The sequence below is a fragment of the Pan paniscus genome, chromosome 11 (assembly GCF_029289425.2).
Source record: "Pan paniscus chromosome 11, NHGRI_mPanPan1-v2.0_pri, whole genome shotgun sequence".
NCBI classification, from domain to species: domain Eukaryota; kingdom Metazoa; phylum Chordata; class Mammalia; order Primates; family Hominidae; genus Pan; species Pan paniscus.
In genome coordinates this window covers 89124317-89138140 of record NC_073260.2, presented here as the reverse complement: position 1 = coordinate 89138140, position 13824 = coordinate 89124317, and the positions used below count along the sequence as shown (strand labels likewise).

Genomic DNA, 13824 nt, shown 5'->3' with positions numbered 1-13824 from the left:
GTACACTCTTATCATTAATATCTGAATTATAAACTGCCTTTTTTCTTTATTATGGGAAACATCCCAAATCCTTTTCAAAATCCTTTGGATCTAGCAAAAGGGGTTTTAGAAAATTAGGAAGGTTCATTCAGCTCAGAATCTAGTATTCATTCATTATACTTCTCTTTCTATTATGGAGTAAGTAGTTTTCAGCAGTTGATCAAAGTTCCATTTCCTAGTTTCTTAATGAAGAAGACAATCATGGTCAAGAATTAAGGAAGGTAACATGGGCAAATATGCTTTTGACAACATTAGCAATATACATCATTAGACAGTAAGCTAGGTCATTTAGCCTAGGCTTGTCTTCAAAACAGGATGTCTTCAAATGGGTGTGATGGCACACACCTGTAATCCCAGCAGGTTGGGAGGCCGAGGCAGGAGGATTGTTCAAGCCTGGAAGTTTGAGAGCAGCCTGGGAAACAGTGAGACCCCATCTCTATAAAAAACAACAACGAAACACAAAAACACAGGTGGAACAAGATGGCTGAATAGAAGTCTTTATTAATCACCCCCCCACACACACTCCCACAAAAACACCAAATTTAACAACTATCCACATATAAAAGTACCTTCAAAAGAAACAAAAATGAGTCGAACAATCACAATACCTGGTTTTAACATCATATCACCAAAAGAAGCATTGAAGACAATCTTGAATTGCTGATGCCACCATTCCCCCATCTCCTGGTGGCCATGCATGGTGCAGAGAACTTGTAAGCTTTAGGGAGGGAGAGCACAGCAATTGTGGAACCCTGCATTGAACTCAGTGCTGTTCTGTCATAGTGGAAAGCAAAACCAAGCTGAACTCTGCTGACACCCACCCATAGAGGGAGCATTTAGACCAACCCTAGCCAGAAGGGAATCGCCCATCCCAGCAGTCAGAACTTCAGTTTCGTCAAGCCTCACCACCTTGGGCTAAAGTGCTCTGGGGTCCTAAACAAGCTTGAAAGCAGTCTAGGCCACAAAGACTGCCATTCCTAGGCAAGCCCTAGTGCTGTACTGAGCTCAGAGCCAGTGGACATGGGGGGTCGGGGTGGGTGCACACAACCTAGTGAAACACCAGCCAGAGCAGAGAAGGGAGTGCTAATGCTACCCCTCCCACAACCCCAGGCAGCACAGCTTGCAGTAACAAAAGTGACTCCTTTCTTCCGCATGAGGAGATGGAAGAGTAAAGAGGCCTTTGTCTTGCAAATTGGAGACCAGGTCAGCCACAGTACCATAGGGCAGTGGACAGAGTCACGAGGCCCCCATTCTAGGCCCTAGCTCCCAGACAGCATATCTAGATACACCCTGGACCAGAAGGGAACCTGCTGCCTTCAAAGGAAGGACCCAGTCCTGGCAGGTTCATCACCTGCTGACTAAACAGCCCTTGGGCCCTAAAGAACCAGCAGCGATACCCAGGTAGTACATTGTGAGCCTTAGGTGAGACTGTAGAGTGGCAGCATCTAGACATGCTGGCTTCAGGTGAGACCCAGCACATTCCCAGCCATGGTGGCTATGGTGAGAGACTTCTGTTTGAGAAAAGCAGAGGGAAAGGTAAAAAGGACTTTGTCTTACAGCTTAGGTACCAACTCAGCCACAGTGGGGTAGAACATCACGTGGGTCCTTGGTGCCCCTGATTCCAGCCTTGGCTCTTGGATGGTATTTCTGGACCTGCCTTGAGCCAGATGGGAGCCCACTTCCCTGAAGGGTGAGTCCCATGACTGACAGTATTCAACACAAGCTGATTAAGCCCTTGGGCCTTAAGTGAACATTGGTGGTAGCCTGGCAGTACCCTCTATAGGTCTTTGATGGTGGCCATGGGGACTGGCTCCTTTGCCTGTGGAAATGGGAGGGAAGAGTGGGAAGGACTTTGTCTTATGGTTTAAGGGTCAGCTCAGCCATAGTAGAATACAGTACCAGGTAGACTTCTAAGGTTTTTGACTTCAGTCCCTGGCTCCCAGGCTGCATCTCTGGACACCCCAGGGGCTGAGGAAACTTGCTGCACTAAAGGAAAGGACATAAGCCTGGCTGGCTTCACCATCTGCTGATTGTGGAACCCTGGGGCTTGAAGTGAACATAGGCAGTTGCCAGGTAGTGGTCACAGTGGGCCTTGGATGAGACCCAGTGCTGTGCTGACTTCAGGTGTGACTCAGCACAGTCCCAGTGGTGGTAGCCTCAGAGTTGCTTGTGTCACCCCACACACAGCTCTAGGTGGCTTGGCACAGAGATAGACTAAATCTGTTAGGGAGAAAGGAAAGAGAACAAGAGTTTCTGCCTGGTAATCCAGAGAATTCTTCCAGATTTATTCAAGACCACCAAGGTGATACTTCTATGAGTCTGCAAGAACTGCAGCATTATTGGGCTCTGGGTGCCCTCTAATGCAGATATGGCTTAGATCACAACACCCAAGTCCTTTCACATACCTGTAAAGCCTTCCCAAGAAAGATAGGTAAAAAGAAGCCCAGGCTGCAAAGACTATACAAACAATTAATAACTAACTCTTCAATGCCCAGACACCAACAAACATCCATAAGCATCAAGACCATTCAGGAAAACATGACCTCACCAAACAAACTAAATAAGGCACCAGGGACCAATCATGGAGAAACTGAGATATGTCACCTTTCAGACAGATAATTCAAAATAGCTGTTTCGAAGAAACGCAAAGAAATTCAAGATAACAGGAAGGAATTCAGAATTATATCACATAAATTTAACAAAGAGGCTGAAATAGTTAAAAAGAATTAAACAGAAATTCTAGAGTTGAAAAATATAATTGACATATTGAAGAATGCATCAGAGTATTTTAATAGCAGAATTGATCAAGCAGAAGAAAGAATTAGTGAGCTTGAAGACAGGCTATTTGAAGATACCCAGAGAAGACAAAAGAAAAAAAAATGAAGCATTCATACAAGGTCTAGAAAATAACCTTAAAAGGGCAAATCTGGCCAGGTGCAGTGGCTCACGCTTGTAATCCCAGCACTTTGGGAGGCCAAAGTGGGCAGATCACGAGGTCAAGAGCTCGAGCCCATCCTGGCTAACATGGTGAAACCCCGTCTCTACTAAAAATACAAAAAATTAGCTGGGCTTGGTGGCGGGTGCCTGTAGTCCCAGCTATTTGGGAGGCTGAGGCAGGAGAATGGCGTGAACCCGGGAGGTGGAGTTTGCGGTGAGCTGAGATCGCACCACGGCACTCCAGCCTGGGTGACGGAGTGAGACTCCGTTTCAAAAGAAAAAAAAAAAGGCACATCTGAGAGTTATTGGCCTTAAACTGGAGATACAGAAAGAGATATGGGTAGAAAGTTTATTCAAAGGGATAACAGGGAACTTCCCAAATGTAGAAGAAGATATTAATATCCGAGTATAAGAAGGTTTAGAACACCAAACAAATTTAACCCAAAAAAGACTACCTCAGGCATTTAATAATCAAACTCCCAAAGGTCAAGGATAAACAAAGGATTCTAAAAGCAGCAAGAGAAAAGAAACAGATAACATACAATGGAGCTCCAGTACTTCAGGCAGCTGACTTTTGAGTGGAAACATTACAGGTCAGGAGTGTTATATATAAAGTTTTGGTACCACGAAGAAATAGCACTCAAATATAAAATTTTCTTTTTAATTCTCAGCAAGGCAAGTTACTTCTATATAGAAGGGTGCGCCCTTACAGATGGAACAATGGTGAGCGCACACTTGGACAAGGGAGGGGAAGGGGTTCTTATCCCTGGCTCACGTGGCCCCTGCTGCTGTGTTGTTCCCCTATTGGCTAGGGTTAGACCGCACAGGCTAAACTAATTCCAATTGGCTAAAGAGAAAGATGGGGTGAGTGCTTTGGTGGGAGTCACGGCAGAGCAGGTAGCAGGTAATTGGAATGAGTTAGGGTGGAGCAGGTGATTGGAATGTAGGGTGGAGCAGGTGATCAGAATGAGTCAGGGTGGAGTATATAATAGAAAAAGGTTGCTTAATGAGGAAGTTTAAAAGTAGAAGAATTGAACATATGGACATATTAATTCTTTGAAAAGAAATTTAAAACTCATTTCTAATAATCCCTTCCCTTGTATTTCCTTTCAGCTTTCTTTTCAAACTTTTTTTTTAACATGTCTTGGCTTAGTTGTTTTGCTTGATTTTCTAAAAGAAGCAGCTTCTCTGGATAAGGTGGAAGATAGTTAAGGGAGGTTTTAGTAAGTGCCATTTTTATGAGCCTCTGCATCTACTTAAGGATGCATGGTATGACACAGCACCTGACAAGAATAAATACACCTATTACAGCTGTGAGAGAAGTAAGACTTGAGGCCATCATTCCTTTCCATTTACCGAACTTTTTTTTAGCCATCCTGTAAAGGGGTCATTTACCCCTGAGTTGCTGGCTAACTCATTGGATAGAGCAGTCAGACCTTGCAATGCTTTTGTTATACTTTTATTACGGGTGGTGGTGTTTGGGATGAAGGTGTAACGCTGAGTTTTAATCATGACGCAAACTCCTCTTCTTTCTGCTAATATCATGTCTAAGGCTATCCTATTTTCCCAAGCCATCTGGCTATTAGCCCCTAATTGCTCAGCTATTCCTTTAACAGCATCTCTAATGTAGTTAATAAATCGCTGTTGATTGTAATAGATGTAGTTTATCCAATCTACATTTTATTAATTGTCACCCACCAAAATATTGACTCAAATCCTGCAGCTATTTGATTTTGGGCTTTAAATTGATCTGGTATTCCCCGTGGGACTTTAATTGTGTCTAAATAGATGTGAGAGTTGAAAGACCTATAATGGGCTTCTCTCGCTTTACAATGTCTAATTTTTCTGGTTGATGAAATGCCAGGGTGAAAGGGATAGCCAATTGGACTAAAGCACAAGTGCCACTCCAGTTATTTGGCAGAGTGTCCAGTAAAGGTCCACCACACATCCACTTGGGGATGAACAAGGGCTGACTGATTGATAAGCTCTTGAAAATTCTTAAGCTCACTGCTTCCCTTCAGGTCTCCAAGGAACACTAAGTTTCCTCCCTGTCATGAGAGACACGAAGGGAACTTAGTGTTAGGAGATGGAAACTGGATGGCCCTTGGGGGCTGACCCGCAGGGTGCCAGAGTTTGGGATATAGCAGAGTGAGAGCTTGGCATGACTTGTTACCCCAGGTTGTAGAATCTTGGAAAAGAGCTACCATGCAGCCCATGCCTGGTTGACTGGAGGACCACCCTAGTGGAAAGGGGACAGTCTGGGTCTCTGGCCTGCCGTGCACACAAGCCTAACAATTGTTTTTGTTTAACGTGTGGACAGAATAGTTGATCCATTTCAACCAGGCATTTACATCCTTAGTATCCTGTCTCAATTGCCAAAGTTTGTTTTAAGTCTTTAACTTCTACCATCACTATCTTGGCCTTGTCACTAGATGGAGGAGGATCAATGGTTCCATTGTGAGAGGTTTTGGAAAAAGGCTTAGAGGCAGATATAGGTGGCAGGGGATCAAGGAAATGCATTTTAAAGAATCCAATAGGGTCTGTCCCTGAAACCTCAGCCCCCATACCATAAAACTGGCTTAAACAAGGGAACTGGCTTAGAAAAGGGGAGAACTTTGGGGGCTTGAAATAATAGCCTGTATAGGTTTGCACTGGTTTAGCTGACAGTTAGGGGGGCTGTCCCTTTAGTAAAATGAATGTATCGTTTTAGGAAATTATAAAAACTGGTTGGGGCAGTCTATCCTTGCTCTTTAGTGGTCCACAGAACGTTGGACCAACTACGGCATAAAAGCTCTACATCGGGGGGCAAGACTCATGGTTGACACTGGGGTCTTTATCAAAATCTCCCTGGATTAAATGGTCCCAATTCACTAATGCCCATTCTGAGGAGAGTCAGGAGGGACAGAGGTACTTTTCTGAAGTAGAGAGCTGTCTTTGACTTGGCAAGTCTCCACGAGGTATAACAAGGCAAGCATTAAATGCAGTAGTTTGAGGTGAAATTGACTTGGTTATGTTAATAACTGGATGGTCAGCAATAGAGCGAGGAAAGAAGAAAAAGTAATGGAATAGATGAAAGAGTTAAATTTTTCTTAGCTTTAGTTTGGTAGGGTTTTCCCCTGGGATTGTGGCCCAGGACTCTGGAGGGGGTGGTGCTTTGACTCGTGTGTGATGAGTCCATCCCTTTTTCACTGTATGAACAGCAGTCTCGGTGGTTAGCAGCCCAAGGTAGGGTCCTTCCCATGCTGGCTCAAGTTTTCCTTCTTTCCACTTTTTGATGAGAACGTGATCTTCAGGCTGGTGCTGGTTTACTGGAAATTCTAGGGGTGGTACCTGTGCTAAAAGACTTTTAGTTTTGAGGGAAGATAAACCAAGTATATAATTTCTAAGAAATTGACCTTTTGTTTTAAATGTGGGGACATCAGCAGTGGACTTTATAGTCTTTGGTGCCTTCTTACTGAGAAATTTCCTTTAGCACCTATTTTATTAGTTTTTAGACCAAAGAATGCCAAACACCATTTTATATTTAACAATGCTTCCTGTATGATTTTTATACCAGATAAGCTAAATTTCACCTTTATATTAGTGTGTTATTAATGTTAAACTTAATTTTAATAAAACCTTGTAGACATATTTATCCAATTTTTAATGTCTGACCATAAGGTAAGATTTTATAGACTCTTTTTAACCTTTTTTATAATTTTTGTTAAGGAGCAGGTTAGTGCTTTAGAAAAACCTGTTGTGCTTTTATTTTAATGTCTCGTTCACAGAAAAACTGGATACCTCTTTAACTTTAGCTAATATGTTTACATACAGAATTTCCTTTACAATTAACGTTTTAAAACTTGCTTAGACCTTTAAAACAAAATATATATATTTTTCACCTTTTAATGTAGATAAAAATTCACATTCTTATGCCTCCTTATAATCTTGTTACCAAAAGTATATTTTACTTTCCTTACACACCTTGCACATAAACTGTTTCTTCAATAGTTTTACATTTAGGAGGTCTAATTACTTTTAAATTATACAACATTTCTTGTATAAATTTCCTTTTATAACCTTTTTTTCACACAACTTTCACAGAAAATTCTTCGACATGCCTCAACTTTCTTTTTTTTTTTTTCTGAGACGGAGTCTCGCTCTGTCGCCCAGGCTGGAGTGCAGTGGCGTGATCTCTGCTCACTGCAAGCTCCACCTCCCGGGTTCACGCCATTCTCCTGCCTCAGCCTCCCAAGTAGCTGGGACTACAGGTGCCCGCCACTACGCCCGGCTAATTTTTTGTATTTTTAGTAGAGACGGGGTTTCACCATGTTAGCCAGGGTGGTCTCAATCTCCTGACCTTGTGATCCGCCCGCCTCGGCCTCCCAAAGTGCTGGGATTACAGGCGTGAGCCACCGCGCCCAGCTCAACTTTCTGACTTGTTGCAAACATCCCTTTTTTTAAAAAAACAATTAGTTAATTTATTTTAGGACAAGAATTTACCGTATAGCATTCTTTTTACATCAACTCTCCCCCCCTTTTTTTCTTTTTCCTTTTTTAATTTTCCTAAAGATGATAACCATTCTTTTCTAAAGCGAACTTGCTTCATGTCTGTGGACTAGACTGCCTAAGGCCATAAGATTAGAAGTTAGGATAATACACGTTACATTGATAACTTTTAGCAAACTTTACTTTTGTCGAAAACCTTCTAAGTTTGGGATTTCAATTATCCTTTGCTGTTAGTAAGACCTTGTTTAGTCTAAATTAACTTAGAATTGGTATAGATGGTTCCTTCCTGGTCTGTGAGTATGTCAAGGCTTGGCTGAGTGCAAGCAGCTTGCAGGTTTGAGCAGATCAGTTATTAGGAAATTTTCCTAACTCTGCTTCTACAAGAGTTTCCCTATCAATTACTGAATACCCACTGTCGTTTGTTTTTTTTTTTTTCCCCTCAATCAACCGGGAGGAACCATCTATCGTCCTGTCCTGAAGAGGGTTCCTCCTAGGTCTGGTCGGACCTTTGTGTGGTAATTAAAATTTAAATCCCTGGTTAGGAAACCTGCTGGGTTAAGGGAATTTTCAGTGGTTAATGATAAATCATCTTTTTCTAACAGAATAGCCCTATACTTTAAGATTTTTTAGTAAGCTACCTTTTTGCTTTTTGACTTAGGATAGTTCTGAACTGGTGAGGTGTGCTCACAATGAGGTTTCCTCTAAAAGTTATTTTTCTACTTTCTTCTGTTAGTAAAGCAGTTGCCGCTATAGATTGAGTGCATTTGGGCCATCTGCAGGTTACTGGGTTAAGGATTTTTGATAGGAAGGCTACAGATTGTCAGTGGCCTCAGTGCTTTCGGGCTACGCCCTTGTTTACACTGACAAAGAGGTGGTATTGGAGTGTTATAGGGTCACAGAGAAGACCTTCAATTATCAACTATAGGTTTTAAATTTACCCTGGCTTTTAAAGGAATAGGGTACACTGTTTTTTTCTTTACTACTTCTATTTTTCTCTTTCTTTCTCTTTGACTTTCTCTCTTTCTCTCTCTTTGACTCCCTCTTTGTCTCTCTGCCTCTTTCCCCTCTCTCTCTGCCTCTCTTTCCCCTCTCTCTCTCTGCCTCTTCCCCCCCACACACCTCTCTTTCCCCTCTCTCTCTGTCTCTTTCCCCTCTGTCTCTCTCTGCCTCTATCCCCTGTCTCTCTCTGCCTCTCTTCCCCCCCACCGCCTCTTTCCCTCTCTCTCTGTCTCTGCCTCTCTTTCCCTCTCTCCTCCTGTCTCTATCTCGCTCTCCTCTCTGTCTGTCTCTGTCTCTCTCTCTCTTCCCCTAGGGTAGGGACCTACAGGAGTGGAGCTACTCTCTCTTCCCCCAAGAAGAAAGGAAAGGGCAGCGGGGGGGTTGTGTCAGGTTCAACCCTTGAAATTAGCAGAAGGCTCAACCCCTCAACACCAGGGATGTCTCACCTTGCCTGTCCTGGAAGGCTCAACCCCCAAGCCAGGGGGTGTCTTGCCTGTCCTGGAAGGCTCAACCCCTCAAACCAGGGGGCATCTTGCCTTGCTTGCCCTGGAAAGCTCAACCCCTCAAACTAGGGGGTGTGTTGCCTGTCCTGGAAGGCTCAACCCCTCAAACCAGGGGTGTCTTGCCTGTCCTGGAAGGTTGATCTGTTTCTCCCTTTTTCCCCCTCTGAAGATCCTTTGCACACTTCCTACTCATGCTGCCCTCTCTGGCTGCTCCCCCAAGGTAGAATCAGGCCCTTCTTAGTGTTGGCATGCCAGTATAAATCCTATGGCAGGATCCGCCCTAAGCCATATGAGGTAGCTGTGGAACTGCAGAGAGGACCCACTCACTCCGTCGAGCAGTAGGACTTGTCACCATCCACATGAATAACACCACAAGCAGGGTTGTTGGTGATCATTCACACACACACACATTTAGCCCTCCAGAATTTGACCACCAAGGAAGTACTTTACGGGCTCCCATGGCATCTCCTTCCTTGGTCTGTGCAGAGTCATCACTGCAGTATGTGAGGATCCTTTAAGCTAGGTTGCTGGCCAGTACCCCCTCTCCCTGACCCCTCGTGTTGTTAAGAGCTCAGGTTATTCCTCACACTGGGTGGGTCTTGATTTCTCACCCCTGAGGCCGCCACAATAGGGCCGGGTGCACCTCCTCACAAGAGAGAACCAGAGACAGTCCTGGAGGGGAATGTAATCCTGGACGAGCCCCCCAAATTGTTATATATAAAGTTTTGGTGCCACAAAAGAAATAGCACTCAAATATAAAATTTTCTTTTTAATTCTCAGCAAGGCAAGTTACTTCTATATAGAAGGGTGTGCCCTTACAGATGGAACAATGGTGAATGCACACTTGGACAAGGGAGGGGAAGGGGTTCTTATCCCTGGTGTACGTGGTCCCTGCTGCTGTGTCATTCCCCTATTGGCTAGGGTTAGACCACACAGGTTAAACTAATTACGATTGGCTAATTTAAAGAGAATGATGGGGTGAGTGCTTTGGCAGGAGTCAGGGCAGAGCAGGTAGCAGGTAATTGGAATGATTTTGGGTGGAGCAGGTGATCAGAATGAGTCAGCGTGGACTAGGTAATTGGAATGAGTTAGGGTGGAGTAGGTAATCAAAAAAGGTTGCTTTACGAGGAAGTTAAGTTTGAAAGTAGAAGGCAAATAACTGAATATACTGACATATTAATTCTCTGAAAAGAAATTTAGAACTCATATCTAACAGGAGAGAGTGGCATGACATATTTAAAATGCTGAAGGGGAAAAAACTTTACCTAGACTAGTATATCTAGTAAAAATATCTTTCAAACATGAAGGAAAAAGAAAGATTTTTCCAGACAAACAAAAGTTGAGCAGTTTCATTAACATCACACTTGTCCTACAAAAAAATGCTGAAGAGAGTCCTTAAACTAGAAAGAAAAGGACGTTGAGCAATAAGAAATCAGCCACCATGCCTGGCTTCATTGTAGTTTTGATTTGCATTTCTCTGATGATCAGTGATGTTGAGCACCTTGTCATATGCCTGTTTGCCATCTGTATGTCTTCTTTTGAGATGTATCTATTCAGATCTTTTGTCCGTTGTTAAATTGGCCTATTAGGTTTTTTCCTGTAGAGTTATTTGAGCTCCTTATAATCCCAGCACACAGGCAACCAAAGCAAAAATTGACAAAATGGGATCACATTAAGTTTAAAATCTTCTGCACAGCAAAAGAAACAATTAGCAAAGTGAAGAGACAACCCACAGAATGGGAGAAAATATCTGCAAACTGTCCATCTGACAAAGGATTAATAACCAGTCCCAAACAAAAGAACTGCTTTTGAAAAAAATTTAACAACCTACCTGCAGAGAACTAAGGCTTGTAAATGTGAGTGTCAGCACTTAGAGTAAAACCCACTTAATTTTAAATTTGGGGGGCTTGAGTTTGCCTGCAAGTTTCTTGTACATCCTAGGGTGAAATTTGTTAAAAAACGTATTCTTTCTACCAACAGAGAACTCATGGTTTCCCATTCAGGGGAGTGGCCTGTTAGGAAAACAAAATTAACCAAAAGAAATGAAATCTACTCCAGCAACCTATAATAATCAAACTATTATTTTACTTATATTTTTAAGTGGACTAGAGGGAAACAAGTAGCATAAAAAGGTGGATGAGGATGAACAAATAGAATAACTGACCCTGGAAGCTGGGTGTGGTTCCCAGCTACTTAGGAGGCTAAGGCAAGAGGATCACTTGAGCCCATGAGTTCAAGGCTATAGTGCACCATTACTGCACCTGAGAACAGCCACTGCACTCTACCCTGGGCAACATAGCAATATCCCATCTTAAAAAAAAATACCTGAACCTAGAACAAATTATATTTCAGGGAAGAGAAAAGAAAAGAACTTTAAAACATTTTTATGACTATTCTCAGAGAAAAGAAACAATTACATATATAAAATAAGAATAGGTTGCTTTAAAAGGGGGAAAGAAGAAAAATATCGAAGAACAACAACAAAATAGAATTTGGGAAATCAAAAATGGGATTGCTAATATTTTTTTAAAACCCATTAAAGGATTAAAATCTCTCCTGGACCATAAAACAAAAAGACACAGAGATAGAAAATATTAGAGAAATAATTTGTTTTTAAACAGAGGATCAAACTAGAAAGGTTTAGTTACAGAGAAGAGAAATCCCTTTAAAATTCTTATAGAGATAAAAATAAGATAATAACAAAAATGAGAAGCAGATTGGTATCGGATTTCTCAAAAGCACCATTGGGTCCTAGAAACCAGTAGGGTCATACCTTCAAAGTTCTTAGTGAAAAATATTTTGACCTAGAAATCTGTACCCAGGAAAACTGCAAGTCAAGTAAGAGAGCAAACTTGTTCCTACCCTAGAACCTTTACCCTTGCTGGCAATGTCTGCCCCCAAGTCTTTGCATGGCTTGCTTCTTTTTCATCATTTAATGCTACCTTTTCAGGTAAAAGGTCTCTAACACCCCTATCAAGACCCTCTATTCTATTAACCTGTTTTATTTTCCTCACAGCATTTATCACTAAATGGTATTTTTTTCATTTCTTGTTTGTTGTCTACCTCTCTCCACAAGGATGTTGTCTTTTTTCACCACTGTGTTCCTAAGTCCCTGGAACAATCCTTGACATATAACGGGAGCTTCATTATTATTTGTTGAGTGAGTGAAAAAAATGAATGAACGTCTTAGCCACCAGATTATGAGCCTCTACAGTAGAAATTACACCATATTCATTTTCATATTTTTGGAAGTGCCTTGCACAAAGTAGTGCTTAGTAAATCTCTATTGAATTATTAAATGAAGAAATGTTCTTGAATTAGCTAGGTTCTTATCAGCTCAGCAGTTTTGTTTCTGTGGTATTTGTGCCAGGACATTGTCAATTAGTCATATGTAAAACACTTCCATTTCTTGAAGTAAACTGAACCAGAAATCCTTCCTGATTTAAACACTTCATTTTCCCCCATTTTTTGGAAATGCCTCTTAGAAGAAAATCTGGCAGACGCAGGAAGCACGTTTAGCAAAGCTCCTTCCTGATGAGCCCACAGCTGAGCTGGGGGTTAGATCCCTTCTCTCTCCCCAGTGACCAGAACTCCCAGTGACAATGCCTTCTAAATGATGATCTGTTAACTAGGAGTGTATTTGTGAGACAAATGAGCAAAGTGCATGAAATTGAAATGGTGCCAGAGATCCAGGATCTCCTTCTGGGGTAAGGCACAATGTAAAACACAGATGTGAAGGGCCAAAAGCCCAAGGAGTGCTTTCTTTTGACAGGCTGCCTGAGGCCAGGGAGCACCTGTATGAGACCAGTGGCCTTGATTTTGGTCAGTTTTGTCAAGAGTGACAAAATTATTTATTTCACTCTTTATTGAAGCCACTTTTTGCTAAATGGGAGGCTGTCTGTGCTTCTTTGGTCTGACTAGCTCTGGTATTAAGTAATCTCTAGGGTCTGTAGCAATAACCAAACAAACTAATGATTTCTTGTTTCTTTCTCCTTATGGAAATGAAGTAAAGTGAAGCTTTAAAGACTAAGTACCAAAAAACCCTATCACGATAAAAAGAAATGTAGAACATCTGCAAGGGCTTTGAAGGCCTCATGATGGCAGGAAAAGCTCTAGCAATGAAGAAAGAAAACACTGTGCCCTACACCTTCAGGATTCAGGCTGTCGGGGTAGCCCTGCTTTCTGGGGCTTGGGCTGATAAGAAGTGGTCTTCCTTTCTGGTGGCTTAGTTTGAGCAGTAGAACTCAAACTCAGATCAATAATTCACTGAGGCTTTATCTGAACCATGAGAATAGCTTTGTTTTCACATGATTAATTGAAGAGAAAGATAAGAAGTGGGAATAAGATTGAGAAGGAAAGATTGCATGGCCCCAGAGAAATCCTCATCACAAAGAGCTGAGCTACTCAGTGTGAATCTGGACTGGGCTAGGAATAAAAGCAGATTTTATGTGTTTTATCTCAATTCTCCTTTGTTTTGTTGTTCCCCGGCCCCTCACTCAACTCTCAAATACCAGTTTTTGATACTGAATGATATTAAGTGTTTAGTGTTAATTTTTAAGTGATACTCGTTTTGATTGTGTTTTAAAATAAGATCTTAACCATTTAGAACTATATATTAAACTATTTACAGATGAAATTGCATAATGTGACAGATTTATTCTGAGAAGGCAGGGGAAGAGGAGGTTTGGATGAAATTAGACTGGCTATGAATTGACAATTGTTGAAGCTGGGTGATGGGTACACGGGTGCATGGGGGTTTGTTGTCCTATTTATATACTTTAATTGGTGTTTTAAATTTTCCATAATAAAAAAAATTTAAAATATCAGTTTCTGGGAATGGTCCCAGTTAGATCTGTTC

General features: G+C 41.9%; 1 protein-coding gene across 1 annotated transcript in view; it reads left to right on the top strand.

The window, feature by feature from the left end:
* LOC100979452 (phospholipid-transporting ATPase FetA-like) overlaps window positions 1–13824 on the top strand; it is a 78138-nt gene that overhangs the window by 46058 nt on the left and 18256 nt on the right.